The following is a 15,465-nucleotide window of genomic DNA, read 5'->3' on the forward strand; positions in this document are numbered from 1 at the left end:
TCTTTTCAATAAATTGTGAGGGAGCAATAGGACATCCACAGGATGAAAAACAAGAATCATGACTGAACCCCACATCTTCCACGAGTGATTTATCAGGTGGAAATTTTTGCAAGAAAATGGGAACAGGTTGTCTTTGTTTGGAGCAGAGCTGGCGGGCCTTGAGTCTTTCTCTCCCCCCTCAGAGTCTCTTGAGAGGACCAATATCACTCCTGTGTTACTTCCATGGTTCCTCAAAGTACACATGCATTAGTACCACCTGGAAGGTTTGTTTGAAGACAGATTGTTGGGCTTCTCCCCCAGAGTTTCAGATTCTCAGTTGGTCTATGGAGAGAACCAGGAATTTACACTCTAAGTTGTCCTTAGGGAATGCTGATGCTGTGAGTAGGGAGCCACATTCTGAGAAGCGCTGTTTAGGTATCCACAAAACACAGGTCAAAATTGATGTTCACACAATAAGCAACTCAGAGACATATTTAAGGACGTAATCAATGTAATAAAAATAATAATACCTTGTCAATATTTGAAAGATGATTCTGAGTGGGAAGATAGTGGAAAGACAATGAGAAGAATGCTGTGGTTTTCCAGAAAAAGGGAAGAAAGAGGCATATTTCTGGAGTCAGACGTCTAATTGGAAGTGATTGTTGACAGCTTGGAAGTCAGGAAAAAGAAGGGGCATGCCAGTGATGTATTGAACATTTTAGCTTGGAGAGCTAAGTTTCTCTTTAATGATGTGACAGAGAAAATATACTCAACTCTGCAGAGTAATACGGTTATTTCTTTTCTACAAGTGATGTAACTTTACTCCTAAGCCCGCACTCCACCAAGTATCAAGAGGTGACTGGAACTTTAAATCGCCAATTAATGGAAAGAAATTATTAGAAAGGAAGAGTCCGTTTCAAGAAGCTCTACCCTTTTTTCCGGCTAATGTTCACAATCTTGTATATTCTCCTCTATCCTTCTATAAAGATGTCATTTTGATATTTGAGAAGGAATGGGGGGTATCGAGTCCTAGGGGTCTCTGAGTATCAGTGGCATTGTCAGAGGATGACTGGTTGAATCTACTGAGGTGGGCTTCTTTCTCTCACCCATCCTGCCTTGCGGTCTCAGATGTCACTCCCTCTGTGGCTGCTATCTGCCATCATCCACGGTTACCGATGTTCGTATTCACAGTGTTCTCCCTTTTCTGATGCAGGCTTTGTTGATCCAGCTGGCCTCTCAGCATTACTTGGTTCCATCAACAAGACAGGTGGTAACTTCTGTTGTCCTGTGTGTCATGTGTTGATCATGGGCCACCAGCAGTGTCACCCAGCTCTCCATCCAGACTTCTTCTCCCATGCATGCTATACACCTGTTCCTCTGATGCATTTCCTCTAGATCCCAGCCAAATACCGAGCTCCTTTCTAAGGCTCTTCCCAGAGAATCATGCTATCATGTCCTTAAGTTCTTTATTTTTATAACCCTGAGTGTGGGGGAAACAGAGGTCTTACTAGGCTCTTCTCTTACCATTCCCCAAGGAAGCAAAGGAGGCTAAGCATTTTCTACTAGTATTGGGGAGGGAATGCCCCTATATCAAATCCTCATCATTCCTGAGGTGGTGTTCATCTTGCCCCTTTTCCAGCAGCCACAATCATGGGTGAATACAGGTGGAAATGGATTTGTTAATAATGTAAGACACGCCATATGCTAAATACTCAGCCACAGAGAGAGAAAGAATATGAAAGAGGAGCTACTTTGTTAGGGAAGACAGCTTACTCTGCTTGATTAGGGTTGTATTTATGTCTTGCCATCAGTCATCCAGATGGAGATAATCCAACAATTTGGGGATATAGATCTAGAGTTCCGAAACAAGGTTGTGCTGAAAATATAGATATAATAATTCTCCAAATAATTCTTCAGGTTGCCTAGCCATTTAATTAAAAGCAAAACAATCAGTTAATTAGAAGCTGTCTCCTTGGCTGGAATATATTCAAGCTAATTGGAGTGGTTTTACGGTCATGGTTTTTTTGTTTTGTTTTTTTGGTTGTTTTATTTATTTATTTATTTTACAGAATGTCAGACTAGTTAACTATTTTGATTATAACCCTGGGATACAATCTATGTTTAATAGTTAATTTTCACATTTGGAGTTTGGAGAATTAATTTCACATGTTTAAATTACAGAGAGTGGAACAGTGTTGTAGAAGTGGCTCTATTTATTACAAAAACAATGTGGTTTCAACTCGGTTCTGGGTTGAAAGTACATATTTGTATTCACTTCTGCTCAGAGTTAGAGTTCAAAATTTCTATTTGATGGGGGGATTTGAGAAAGCAGTCTGTTTGCAGTGAGAGACTTTCTGGAGTCTTCTGTCTTCTAACTTCCTGTCTTCTCTCTGCCCTTGCTCCTCACTTTTCCCCACTCCCACCCAGGTTTCTGCCCTGCAATCCTGTTATCCTTGTCTCTCACCAGCCACTTCTCAGACATTTTTTTCTTCTGGCTTTTCCTTTTTTTTTTTTTTCCCTCCAACCTCTGGATGTTGGAACCCCTAGAAGTCCATGTTGGGCTCTTCTTTCTCTCACTCCTAGAGATCTCATTCTGTCTCCCAGATTAAGTAGTGCATTAATCAGCACAAATACCATCTATCAACAGAGAACTTGCCTTTTATATTTCTGGCTCTGACCTCTGTGAACTCCAGACACTTCAATACCTACCATTGTGGCTCAGAATAGAAGAGATCTTGAATTTAAATATCCAAGACAGAATTCTTGATACATCTCCTGTATTAGTCACCTTGTGCTGCCATAACAAAATAGTACGGAGTGCATGGCTTAAACAGCAGAAATGTATTTTCTCATAGTTCTGGAGGCTGGAAGCACAAGTTCAAGATGTCTGTAGGGTTGTGTCTCATGAAGTTGCTTCACGTGGGGTATAGATGGCTGCCCTCTTGCTGTTTCCTCACCTGGCATTTCCTTGATGCATTTGTGTGGGAGGGAGGGGGCTCTCCCTTTGTCTTCTCAAGGCCACCAATGTTATCAGATTAGGATGCACCCTCATGACCTTAATTAATCCTAGTGACCTCCTAATAGCCTTATCCTCAATTATAGTTACATTAGGGGTGAAAGCTTTAGAGGGACACAATTTAGCCCATCCCCTCCCTCCTCAGGATTCTGAAACTTTTGGTATGGAGGAAAGAGAAAACAGATGTTATAAACAGGGCAATTCCATTCTCTGCTGCCCCTTCTTATAAGGACACCAATAAGGGCCCTACCTTTATGACCTCATTTAACCTTAACTTCTTCCTTTGAAGTTTATCTACAAATTAAGCCACACTGGTCAGGGGGTAGGGCTTCAACCTATGCATTTTGGAAAACACAAGCATTCAGTTCCATGTCATCTCCTCACCTTGAACCTTCTCCTCCATGGTCCTCCATATCTCAGTCAGTGAAGGCATTGGCACCAACTCCAATCCACCAGTAATGCTATGGGCTCCCTTCTCAAAGTCCATGCCGGGTTTGATAATGATTCACCTTCTGCACATGGGCTTCCCTACTGAGGCCTATTGCAATAAACTCCTTACAGAGTTCCCTGCTTCCCCTGATGCTTATTTCCTACAGTCAAAAATTAGATCATTTCACTCTCCTGCCCAAAACTCCCCAGGGCTCTCATGTCACGTGGAATGAAAGCCCACATTCTTGGCCCTGACCGTGAGGCCTCGCATGGCGTGCGAGTCTACCAACAGAAGCCAATTTCCCACCTGGGTTTATTGCGTTACTACAGTCCACATATATCAGCCTCCTTGTGAGTGCTCATGCTTCTGCTCCCCCACCTTTACACCTGTTCTTTCCTCTGTCTGGGATGTCCTTCCCCGCTCTGTGCACAGTTCGATGCCTTCATCTCAGGACTGTCAGTCATGTCTGCTGCTGCTTCCATGTCTCCATCCTCCATTCACCTTTCAGTCTCTTGGAACCAGAGAACCTGCATTCACTAGCCAAATGGCTCTACCTAACAGAAATGATTCAGCTTGTGTATAACTAATGCTTCCTGCAGCATTTGACACCCTTGGACACACTCGCTTTCTTTATTGAACTAGTCCTCTTTGCCTTTCATGACACCTTTCTGACGTGTCACTCATGAACCTGGAGTTCTTCAGAGGGCAGAAGTAATGAATAAACAATTGAATGCATAGCGTGAGATCACCTTTGTAGGAGACAGTTTTTCTGACTACCCTGTCTAATCCCTTGACCTTCTTTTGCTTTCCACCCCATGGGTCTCTACTTACCACCACCTTCTATGCTATTATACGCTAGAATGGACACTCTCTGAGGGCAGGTTAGGTCAAGAATGTTTTTGTTAGCCCTTCCTGTGATTCTGGTTTTCAAAACATCCCCTACCATGTGGTCATAGTGGCTTAATAACTATTTTCTGAGTTATTGAATGAGTCATCGCATTATTAAGCCAACGAGAATATCATTATTTGATGCCTTACATCTTGGTGTAATTTCAAGTAATTGGGGTTTTTTTCTCCTTATTTTTGATGTGGACGATACAAGTACTCACAAGTTTTTAGAAAGTGTGTACAGCATCCACATAGTCCTGAGGGAAGTTGGGTGCAGTTTACACCATTACCATAAAATTGGAAAGAGAAGAGAAAAGTATGAGCTCATTCCACTGCCTGTCTCCAGGGAGAGTTTACGACGCAAAAGTTAGAGATGAAAACTAAAAACTGTTTTCTCTTGATTTGAATGAAAGTTTCAGTGTGCCTGAAAAACTGTTGCATGCGTCTGTGATTCTGTGCGGAAGAAGTCATTGCAAGTTCACATTCAGTCAACAACCTCTTTTACAATTTCTAGAAATAACTGCGATATCCATAGTTGTGCTATCATTTTTGCTGTTCCCCAAGTATGTTTTGATCAGTTGCAGGAAACAAAATTAATTCCTCAAGCTTCAGGATGAACTGGCAAACTCTCAGTGAAACCGACCAGATCATCAAGTACTAGAAAGCACCATGGCATAGTCCGAATGTGATAGAAAATCCAAGTGAGAAAATGAACGCATTTTTTTTTGTTTTTATTGTCAGAAACATATCAAATTGAATTAATGTAACGTGTAAATATTCCCCTTTGAGTCCATAATTAAATCCCGATTTCAGAATATGAGGGATCCACACCAGCCAAATACAGACAATGAAGATGCACACCCACACACATACAGAAATGAAGCATCTCGAGGATCAATCACTGGAAAGTGCTGTTCATAGTGGGATATTTATCAATTATAATAGGGCCTGCTACATGATGGCACAACCTCCCATTATGTTTTCTTATTTGGAAGTAAGAAATAAAACCAGTTTTCTTCGCATTAATGGAAACAACAAGTTCATTAATTACAGCTACATAAGTCTTCAGCAGGGTGATGAGAATGGGTGGTAACCCACCCAGCCCACCTCCCACATCTGGCATTAACTACACCCCAGTGAGTAGCCACCCCTCCACACTAGGTTTGAGAAATTCTCTACCCATACTCTAACATCACTGCCAACCAAAGCACGCTTCTAGGTGTGTGGCCCTGCTGCTGCAAGAATTTAACAATTTAAATTCCACTTCCTTGTTTCTATCACCACTGTACCTGGTTGGTGGCTGGCTGTGGTTAGGAGATTGGCAGTCCCCGACTTGACAAGATATGATAGGCAGTATTTTGGGATGACCTCCAAGATTCTTACTTCTCTGGTATATACAAACTTGTATGTAATTCCTTCCCGTTGAGGATGGGAGGAATGTGGAATTTGCTTCTAACCAGTAGAATATTGCAAAGGTGAAGATGTTTTTAGATGTGATTAAGGTCCTTAATCATTTGATTCTGAATTGGTCAAAGGGTGATTTTTTTCTGGGTGGGCCTGACCTAATCAGACAAGTCCTTCTCTGAACTTAGAGACTCTCTTTGTTTCTGACTTTGAAGAAGCAGCTTTGAAAGCTGCAACGAAATGAATTCTGCCAACAGACTGAGGGAGCTTGGAAGCTGATCTTTTCCTAATCAAATCTCCAGATGACAACACAGCTTAGCCAACATCTTGATTTCAGCGTTGTGAGACCCTCAGTAGTGAACCCAAGTCAGGTGTGCCCAGACCCCTGAGCTACAGAATCTGTGTGATAATAAACACATGCTATTTTAAACTCATAAGTGTATAGTAATTAATTACACAGCATAGAGAACTGATACCCACGGGTTCAGGAAGTTAAAAATGACTGTTGAGCAAAGACAAGGATTTAAGGCATGAGGTATGTTCTCTGCTATCAGGGCAAATGAGAACTCGATGAAGAATACTGAAAAAATTCTGAATTTACTGTTTCGGACAATCTGAAATTCTAGATGGTGTTTTATATGTCTCTACTTATTTGACAAATAATATCATTTATGTAAATTTTACATTATCATTCTCATCCTCTAAACCTATTTTATTATTTTTCTTTCGTATACTCACTAAACTGTGTAATTCGTTTGTTTCTTGAGTATAAAATGTACCACCATCTGGATAAAAACAAAAAAGAAAATCAATGATTTGGAAAGCTTCAAATATACATATGTTTAGTGTTGAATAAACTAACATTCTGGATGGCTGACTGATTTGAATTTGCTTTTATCTGGGTGTTTTGGGACTATGCAGATATACCACCTGAGTCTGTAGTTAATGATAAGAAGCCAGATTCGTTTGTTAGTGATGACAATGTGTAATATGATAGCATGAATTACAAACTTTCTAAGCCTGTGCCTATGTGTGTTTGATAATATGTTTTCTATTCCCCTACACCAGAGTTTAATATGTACTTGCAGTGAATTATAACAAAACTTACAGACTTTCAGATACTTAAAATTACATTTCTATTTTGCTTTCCATAAATAGAGCTGCTTCTCTTTTTCTCTCTTTTCCACTGGACCTAGGTTTCATTCATTCTTAAATGCCCAGTCTTCATGTCAGTGGTATATTACAACAGAATAAAAAATGAAGAGCTAGGGGTTCATTTTGGCAGAATAAAGAAATTCTCACTATGTTCGTGGGAGGAGAGAAGCTCAGGATCTTTCTACACCATTTCCTTGAACCCTAAGAAAATCTTGTTGGCTCTAGTTTGGAAAATTCTGATCTGGCAGGATAGATACAGTCTTTGATATTCAGAAATACAACTAAGTGTTTACAAGTGCATTGATTTATGTAGGAACTAACTCGAAGGACTTTTTGTAATGCAACATTATTGGTCATTGAGAATAATTCACAGATAGTAACACAAAATCTGTGCCTTCACATTTTTTTTTCAATGAAGTGGGCGAGACAATGTTATTCCATAAATAATTAAAATTTAAGGGAATGTGATAAAATTTCCCTTGTAGAGGTCCAGAGACTATGATAATTCAAAAAAAAAAAAAAAAAAGAAAGAAAGAAAGATGAGCAAGAGGGTTTTTATCTGGGGGGAATAGTTCTCAACCAGTTCTAAAATGTAATTTATTATGAATATTTGATGTCTGAATCTTTCTGGCATACAGGAAACCTCCTTTTTTTGGTACTGAGCACTGGAGGCTCTCTCTCTATTTTTTAACACTGAAAATTCTTCACCACTTAAATGAACTTTTAGGTTGCGTGTTTATGCTTTTACCTGATGAACGGAATAAGGGATCAGTCACACTGTTGGAAAATTGCACTTGGGAGGACTGCTTTCTAGACAACCAACCTGGGCATGCCCTGGGATTACAGGGCAACCGCTTCAAAGAATCTGATGGTGGCAAGAGGAATGGGTGAAATTCCTGGATTTGGTGTTTTTAAATTAATCTCTAAATGTATTACCCTTTCAGGCATTTCTCATTACGAAAAAATACCACTGTCTCACTATCACGAGTAACACTTTTTAATACAATGAATACTTGAGTTTTCAAGTGCTTCCAGATATGTTATTTCAAGAAGACAGATCTTCCTTTAGGTGGAGAGAAACATTTTTGTTTTCGTTTCTGCTGCAGGTCACCTTGGGCAGTTGAAAAGGAAAGCATTCCTATGCATTCAGATTCATTTATTTTTTGGCTTGAATTTGCAGCAGAGAAAAAACACCAATTCCCCACTGTTTTCCTGTTCATAGCAGGTCCAGCTGCCTGCGGGTGGCCTGTAGAGTTATCAGAGCAGAGCCTTGTCATGTGTGGAAAGAGGTTGCCCATGGCCTTCCAACTTCGGGTTCCTCAGCTGGAATTGCTAAGATTTGGCACAAACTCTAGGGAGAGATTCTCATGTGAACAACTCTTCCTTTTAATTAATGATTATGTTTCAATCTTAGTACAATTCTCCCTTGTATAAAACTACACTTGCATTTGCAGGTTGATTTTTAACATTGGTTTCGTTGTGACATTGTTTTAAAGCCACATTTCTACAAAGAAAAGGGAATTATATTTGGTTTTTGTCTCAAATAAAGCACAATGGTTTTTGTTTGACTTAATGGTTAGTTTGGTACCTTATCGTTTATTAAACACAGAAATGAAAAGGTAGTCAATGCAACTTAAAAAAATTAAAAATTCAAATCAAATATATAACTTAAAAAATATAAAGTTAAATTTATGTTAAATTAGTAACATCAAAATGTAAATTTGTTACCTTTCTGTTTAGGTTACATATTTGAAATATCAACTTTGTTTCAGGAGATAAATTGATATATTCTTTGTGCTATTTTTTTAATGAAACTTCTATCTCAAGTACTATTTTAGTTAGCAATTTTTGAGATATTTTGTGTTCCAGAAATGATGCTATGTCCTGGGCATTCAGAGGTGAATATCATACACCTGGTACTCAGACCAATGGAGGAAAATTGTGCACTCTAATAGGAACTAAATGACGGAAGTAGAATGATCTTCTAAGACACACTGCTTTAATCCACTTTTTATGCTGACTTGGAAATGAGAAAGAAGGATGGCTCACTGGCGGTTAATCATGTTCAGTCAACTTGTATTGGTTTGTAGCTCTCTGGTGTTCGGCTGACCATGCACGAGTTATTATTACTGATGAGAGAGCAGGGCATTGAGGGCTCCACAGTCACATAGGCTGTGTGTGAACCCCAGCCTTGCCCTTACTTCTTAACTCTGTGACCTCAGGCAAGAGATGAAGACCCCCGTGCTGCAGGGCTCCATTGCAACAGCAGGATAATAATCATACCTCCCTGCTGGAGTGTGAGGATTAATGGAACGATACGTATAAATCACTTAGGACGCTGCCTGAAGTATTATTACTGAACATGCACTCTGGATTTAGGACTGCAAATTCCATGTAGCACTACAAGTAGAAATTTTTTTTAAAGTTCCTGGGTCATAGGAAAGTAGAGTATTTTGATAAAGACAAGGCACCCATTTGAAATACCAAATTAGATATAAATATCCAACATCTGGTGACATTGCTCTAACCCATAGGAAAACTATCAGGTTATCAGCAATGTGAAAAATGAATAGATTGTGGCAAAGTCTTAATTATAAACTTTACACTTATAGGAATATTTCTTCTACATTTGAAATCATGGCCTTTGATAAGTTCTTTAAATAATCTTGTTCAATATGCCCAGGAATCTTGTTAAATTTAAGTGACAGCCCCATTTTTTGGGTAAGTATACTGACATCGATATACTTTAAGTGAATTGTTCATAGTTATACAGCCAGCAGTTTCTGGATTTGAATCCATGACTTTTGACTCTAAAGCCTGGACATTAACCACTTCTTATCTCCTGTGGGGAAGTTGAATATGGGCTCATATGAATTTCCATAAGTCAAAAAAGAAGGGACAGCTGTCTCATCACTGGAACAAAGGCACATGGATGAGCAAGTTGTGGTTGGGGGCAGTGAGGGATCTACCTTGACTGCCATGGTTGGATTGAACATGGGACTTGTACAGTTGTGGGTGAAATCAAAAGCAAATAATAAGAAACTCAAAGTGACTCAAACAAAAAAAGTTTCTTGTTCACATAATAAGAAATTTAGGGGTAAGTGGTTACTAGGGTATAAGAGATAGTTAATGATGCTATCAGGGCTCCCATATTTTTTCTTTGTTTTTTTCTGGGGTAAATTTTGTCTTTATGCTTATCATTTTATGGTCATGTTTCAGTTCCAAGTAGGGAAATGGGAGAAGCTTAAGGAAGGAGACTTAAAAATCTGTATCAGCCATATATGTCCTTTCCTTAAAAAGATCATAGCTTTCCCAGAATTCCTACTACCTCACCCTCAAACCCAGTTACCCTTGTCTAGGTCTCTCTGGCCTGCACCAGCTCACATGGTCAGCCTAAACTATAAGGGGAGTGGTCAACGTTCATTAAAAGAGTTAGCTTTGGGGATGCCTTATTTTGCAGTAACAGACGACTCCCTCACAATCTTGATGACTTTAAGCACAAAAGAAAGGAGAACAGTGTTCCCTAGAGCAATGTACTATTACAAAATGGCAGAGGAACAAGCGAGCGCTTTTCTTTCATCAGTTTCTAGAGTTTGAAGTGTCTCATAAATCTTTATGTGAATCTACAAAGGAAAAAAAAATATTTCCTACCTGGATCTCGAATAGAAGGGCAAGATTAAAATTTCTTTTGTGACATTTTCTGCTGCTGCTAACTTGCTGCTTTCAGGACTAAAGACCACTGCCTCCTGTCCACTTCCTGGGTGTGCTGTGCAGAATAGGCTTGGCCTGTACTATGCATTGAAAGCTTGTTTCCCCCCTAAACTCATATGTGGAAGCCTAACCCGAATACAACGGTGTTTGGGGGTGCGGGCTTTGGAAGGGGATTGATCATGCAGGTGGAAGCCTCAATGATGGCTTTAATGCCTTATGAGAACAGAGAAGAAAGAGTTTCCTCCTCTTTCTCTCCCCCTGCCATGTGAGAATGGATCCCTCCACAAGGCAGGATGCAGAGACTCAGCAGAACCAAATCTGTTGGCGTTTGATGTTGGACTTTTCAGCCTCCAGAACTGTGTGGAGAGAAACCACCTCGTTCTTTTTTATTCCAGGAGATATCTTGTATCAAATGTTATTCACCCTTCATTCCTCATATAGTAACAGTACTAGTGGTAGTAGTAGTAGTAGTAGTAATCGGGAAGGGAGTAGGGAATAAAATTAGGTGGTCTGAGACCCGGACAAGAGAAGGTCCTTCTCAGGGTCCTGCACTCTAGACATCCCTGTGCTCTGGTCCTTCTTAGCTTTGTCCCATAGAACAAAAGTGCATGGCTACCAGGGGCCTCTTTTAGGTCATATTAGATTGCTTGGGGCCTTGGAATTCCCTGACCCGATGCCCTTGAACCTACATTTAGTCCTGCAGTTTTCTTCCCTAGTTGGCCTCCTGAAGGCCCTGAGGAAAGGCCACTGTCAGGATCTGGGAGGAGCAGGTTCATGCGCCCAGGCACAGGGGGCCCTTCGTGCTGAGTAACAGAACCCAGGATGGGAAGGGAAGATGGAAGGTGCAGGATCTCTGGTCATGCCCTTGCCTTGGGCATAACAAATTTTAAGGGGTGGGCCTTACAGGGAGGGAGAGAAAGGGGGTGGGGGCGGGTGAGAGGGAAGGAAATGCATTAAATGCACTTGTAATTTCAGGTCCTTGAAATTGCATTTCTGTTTCTTAGGGAAAAGAGCTTTATCCTCTGTAAAGAACTTGTTAGGGTCAGTTCAGGGAGCTTTCTTTGGCTTAATTGTGTTCTAATAGGAAGAAAGGCCACACAGGCATGGCCTAAGAAAAGAGAGAGAAGCTGCATGTTAAGATGATTATAATTGCTACTGGGAAACCAAAGCTTCTGTTGTATCTTAAACAAAACAAAACAAAACTGTCCAGTTCCATGAGCCTGCAGATGTAGCTACTTGAGGCTGCTCTGTGTTTCCAATCTCCCCAGTGTATCCTTACAATTAACTCCAATTCCCTGAGGCTCCTTCCTGTATCTCGCAACCTCCTAGAGCTGGACTATGGGAATAATTATCCCCAGCACCACTGCCACCTTCCTCATACTTCCAGAGACCCACAGCTACAACGTTATGAGAGATCGATCCCTCTGTTTGGGTTTGAAGTTTGCAACATCAAAGCACTTTAACAAACTACAAATCTGCATCCCCGCCCCCCCTTCCCTTCCGCTGGTAGGAGGTAAACGCTATGGAAGCTTGTGACAACTTTGCAGATGAAGAAACTGATGCCGGGGGGTAGATTTCACTGGCTTCAAGCAATGGCGGAGTCTCCATATAGTCCAAGACACCCGTTTGTCCCTACTTCCCTCCTCCACATCTGCACATACATGCTTCCTGGCTGAACATGTCCTCTGAACAATGAACCTGGCCTTCGTCTATGTTGGAAGTTTGGTATAGTTTAAATCTTTTTTTTTTTTTTCCTGCCTTCTTTTTCTTTCTTGCTCTTTTTTTTTTTTTTTTTTTTTTTTTGCTTTTTCAAAGTGCTGAGAGCTTCAGCTCATTGACCTTGCTTCACAGACCCATCCTTTGCCTTGCAGTTCTAATTTCTAACTCCTGTTGAGAGCTATTGTGTGAGGGCATTGTTAGGCTTCTGTGCCCTGCGCAATCCCCAACCTTTCTTCTTAAACTGCCAACAGCTCCAATTAGTACCACATGTGGTGTCAGTTTGCACAGTGGCTGTTGTAGCCAAATCCTGAAAATGTGGCCAAAATGCTAATTGGCCTATAGACAAGTTCTTGGGTGTGAGTTTTGGGGGAAAAATCTTTCAGTACCGCAGCATAAATATAAGTCCTTTTATTCTCTGTAGCTCCTGGCATGCTTTGTACCTTTAAAGTGAATTATGCAACAAGTCCTGGAGCACTCTAAAAGAGGAAATACGAAGACCTACCAAAATGAAAGAAAATTAGAAGAGTAAATCATTGAAAACTTGGCTGAAGAGCTATAAAAAAAGAGATGTGTGCCTGGAGTTTTGAGCCTGTAACTAACTGCCTATCATCACAACAGAAGTCCCTAAAGTCTGTCCATCAGCAGCAAAGCAAGTGCCCCTCGCCTTCCCAACCCTTGGATCTTTTAGCAGTTATAAGAAGCTTGTGTCGGGAAACTTTTTGGTGCCTATGTCCATCTAATTCTGATTTCCCTGAGTGCCGCTTCTCCATGGATGTGCCCTATCATCCTAAATTGTGACAAACTGCCCTGAATTCATTGCCACTTTTTCTTCTGCTGTAGTTCTCTCTTCGTGCAGAGCTCAGGTCTGGGTGTGCAGTCCCTGGAGAGTGAGCAAAGGCCCTTGACAGGTCTCTTTCTTCATCTCTTCCCTAATCCGGGAAAATTAAATAAATTTGGGGGAGAGTAATGACATAATAAGTGGACACTATTAAATGGTAGATATTCTCCTAGGCACTTCATTATATCATTGATTTAATGATCAAATGATCCCTACGATGTAATTATTGTTTCTCCCACTATAAAGGTAAAGAAAGTAAAGTTCAATGAGGGAAAGAAATTTGTTCTTATTCATACGGCTATGAAGAGGTAAATCTGGTATTCCAACCTGGTTCTGTCTCATTCACTAAATGATATTGTCACATAAAACTTGAGTGAACATAGAGATTACCATTTATAAAGCACTACCAAGTACCAGGCATAATGTTAAGTGCTTTACACACATTTTCACTAAGCCTTACTATAAAACCCACAGTATTACTTGCAAGGTAGGCACAGGCAAGTTAAATGACTTGCCCAAGGCCACACAGCTGAAATTTGCAGAAGTGAAGTCAAATATTAATCTATACAATCTCTGTTCCTTTCATTGCACTAAACCTCTGTATCATTAAGAGGACCCAGTTGTCTGTGAGACACAATGGCCACTGGGTCTCTTCGGCTCTCAAGAGAAACACCCTTGAATATGGTTTTCCCTGGCATCTGGGGAGTCACAGCTGCAAGTCATCCTCTCAAGAGTCTATCTGCAAGTCACCAGTTCTGTGTGCTCCCTCATAAACTGAGTTCTCATTATTCCCTTGTGGGAGATCAGCTAATGCACCCTACAGGAACCCTGGTATCTTTCTCAAAATAAGCAGAGTGTGCTCAGCCCCTGAACATTGGTTTCCACATTGTTATGAGATCCTGTTTCCCCAGGTTTCTCATTTGTATGCAACTGCTGGGGTAAATGGTGCCTTAAGGGGACAGGGGTATATCCCCATGCCCTCTTTCTACTTAGTGGTAGATCAACCAATTAACTAACCAAATATGGGCTCACCTTGTCACATCACCAGTATCACTCAGTGAGACATATCTGAAGTTGTGCTGGCCAGTTTGTATTTTGGCCAAATCAGATTTGAGTTGTTTGTCTCCATCTCTTCTCTTCACCATGCAAAGTGGTTGTCCAGATCATAATTTGGGCTTGAGCAAGAAAAGAAAAAATCTTGCTGACCAGATCAACTAATTTCCCTAATGTATCAAGTTTTCATCCCAAGATTAAAACTGATCATTCCTGACTCAGCTGGGTTTAGTCAGTGACCTGGGCTCTGTGTATATCCTATTACCAACGCCAAGCAGCACAAACCACAGCCTGTCTAAGTATTTGCATAGAAAACAACCCGAACCAAAGATTACGCAGTTTGGGTTGGGAAAAGCAATCTATTCCATTTACAAACATCTGTTGAAAAGGTCAGACATAGGCTGGCCAGTCCTTGGACTCTGATTCTGGAGACTACTTTGGTTGCAAGTACTGCATCCAAAGGAAACTAAAATTCAAAGAGAACCCAACTTCAGGCAGAAATCTCTGACAGTTAACTCAAATTCAGTCCAAACTAAGTTTTCACAGTCTCTTTCCAGAGGTGTTGGGCTAGAGAGACAAGTGAGAGAATTTATTACTTTTATTCAAGTACATAGTGAACAGTAGAAAATGTGTGTGCGTGTGTTTATTTCAGAGAAAGAGAGAAACATTACTGTTAGTTCATCTTAAATTCAGGATTTTGTTTCTTTTTCTGTAAGTCCATAAAGAAATTATTTTCAGGTAACCAATGTGCTGCTAGCAAAATATGGATCATTTGATTTTTTTTTTTTTTTCATGGAAAGCTATGCTACCACTCAAGGTAATTTAAAATAAAGTCCCTCATAATAACGTGCAGTTTAAGCAATGAAAACAACAGAGACTATCAGTTTCCATTTCAGAGTATTGGAATGAAACATTCTTTCAACTTGGGGTCAGTGAACACATACTGCCATAATTCCTACAAGCCTGTGCCCCAAAGAGCTCATTTCCCTGATCTGATCTGACCAGGGATGTACCTGTCAGGGAAATTCATTACCAGTCTCCCAGCAATGCCAAATGAAGTGAACCCCTCAGCAGGGCACACTGAACACGAACAAGAATCAGAACCTATTACTATTTATTGGCTACTAAAAGAAATTTCCTTTTAGGATCCACAAATATGGCTTTAATTTAGTGGGGTTTGAGGTGGTGGGGTGGGATGGGGGATAAAGGAGGAGGGGACTTTTCAGAATATTCTTTCTCATGTAAACGGAACAGCATGTTTCCACCCATGTT

Source organism: Ursus americanus, chromosome 26, assembly GCF_024610735.1.
Source record: "Ursus americanus isolate L20-20 chromosome 26, mUrsAme1.1.p, whole genome shotgun sequence".
Taxonomy (NCBI): domain Eukaryota; kingdom Metazoa; phylum Chordata; class Mammalia; order Carnivora; family Ursidae; genus Ursus; species Ursus americanus.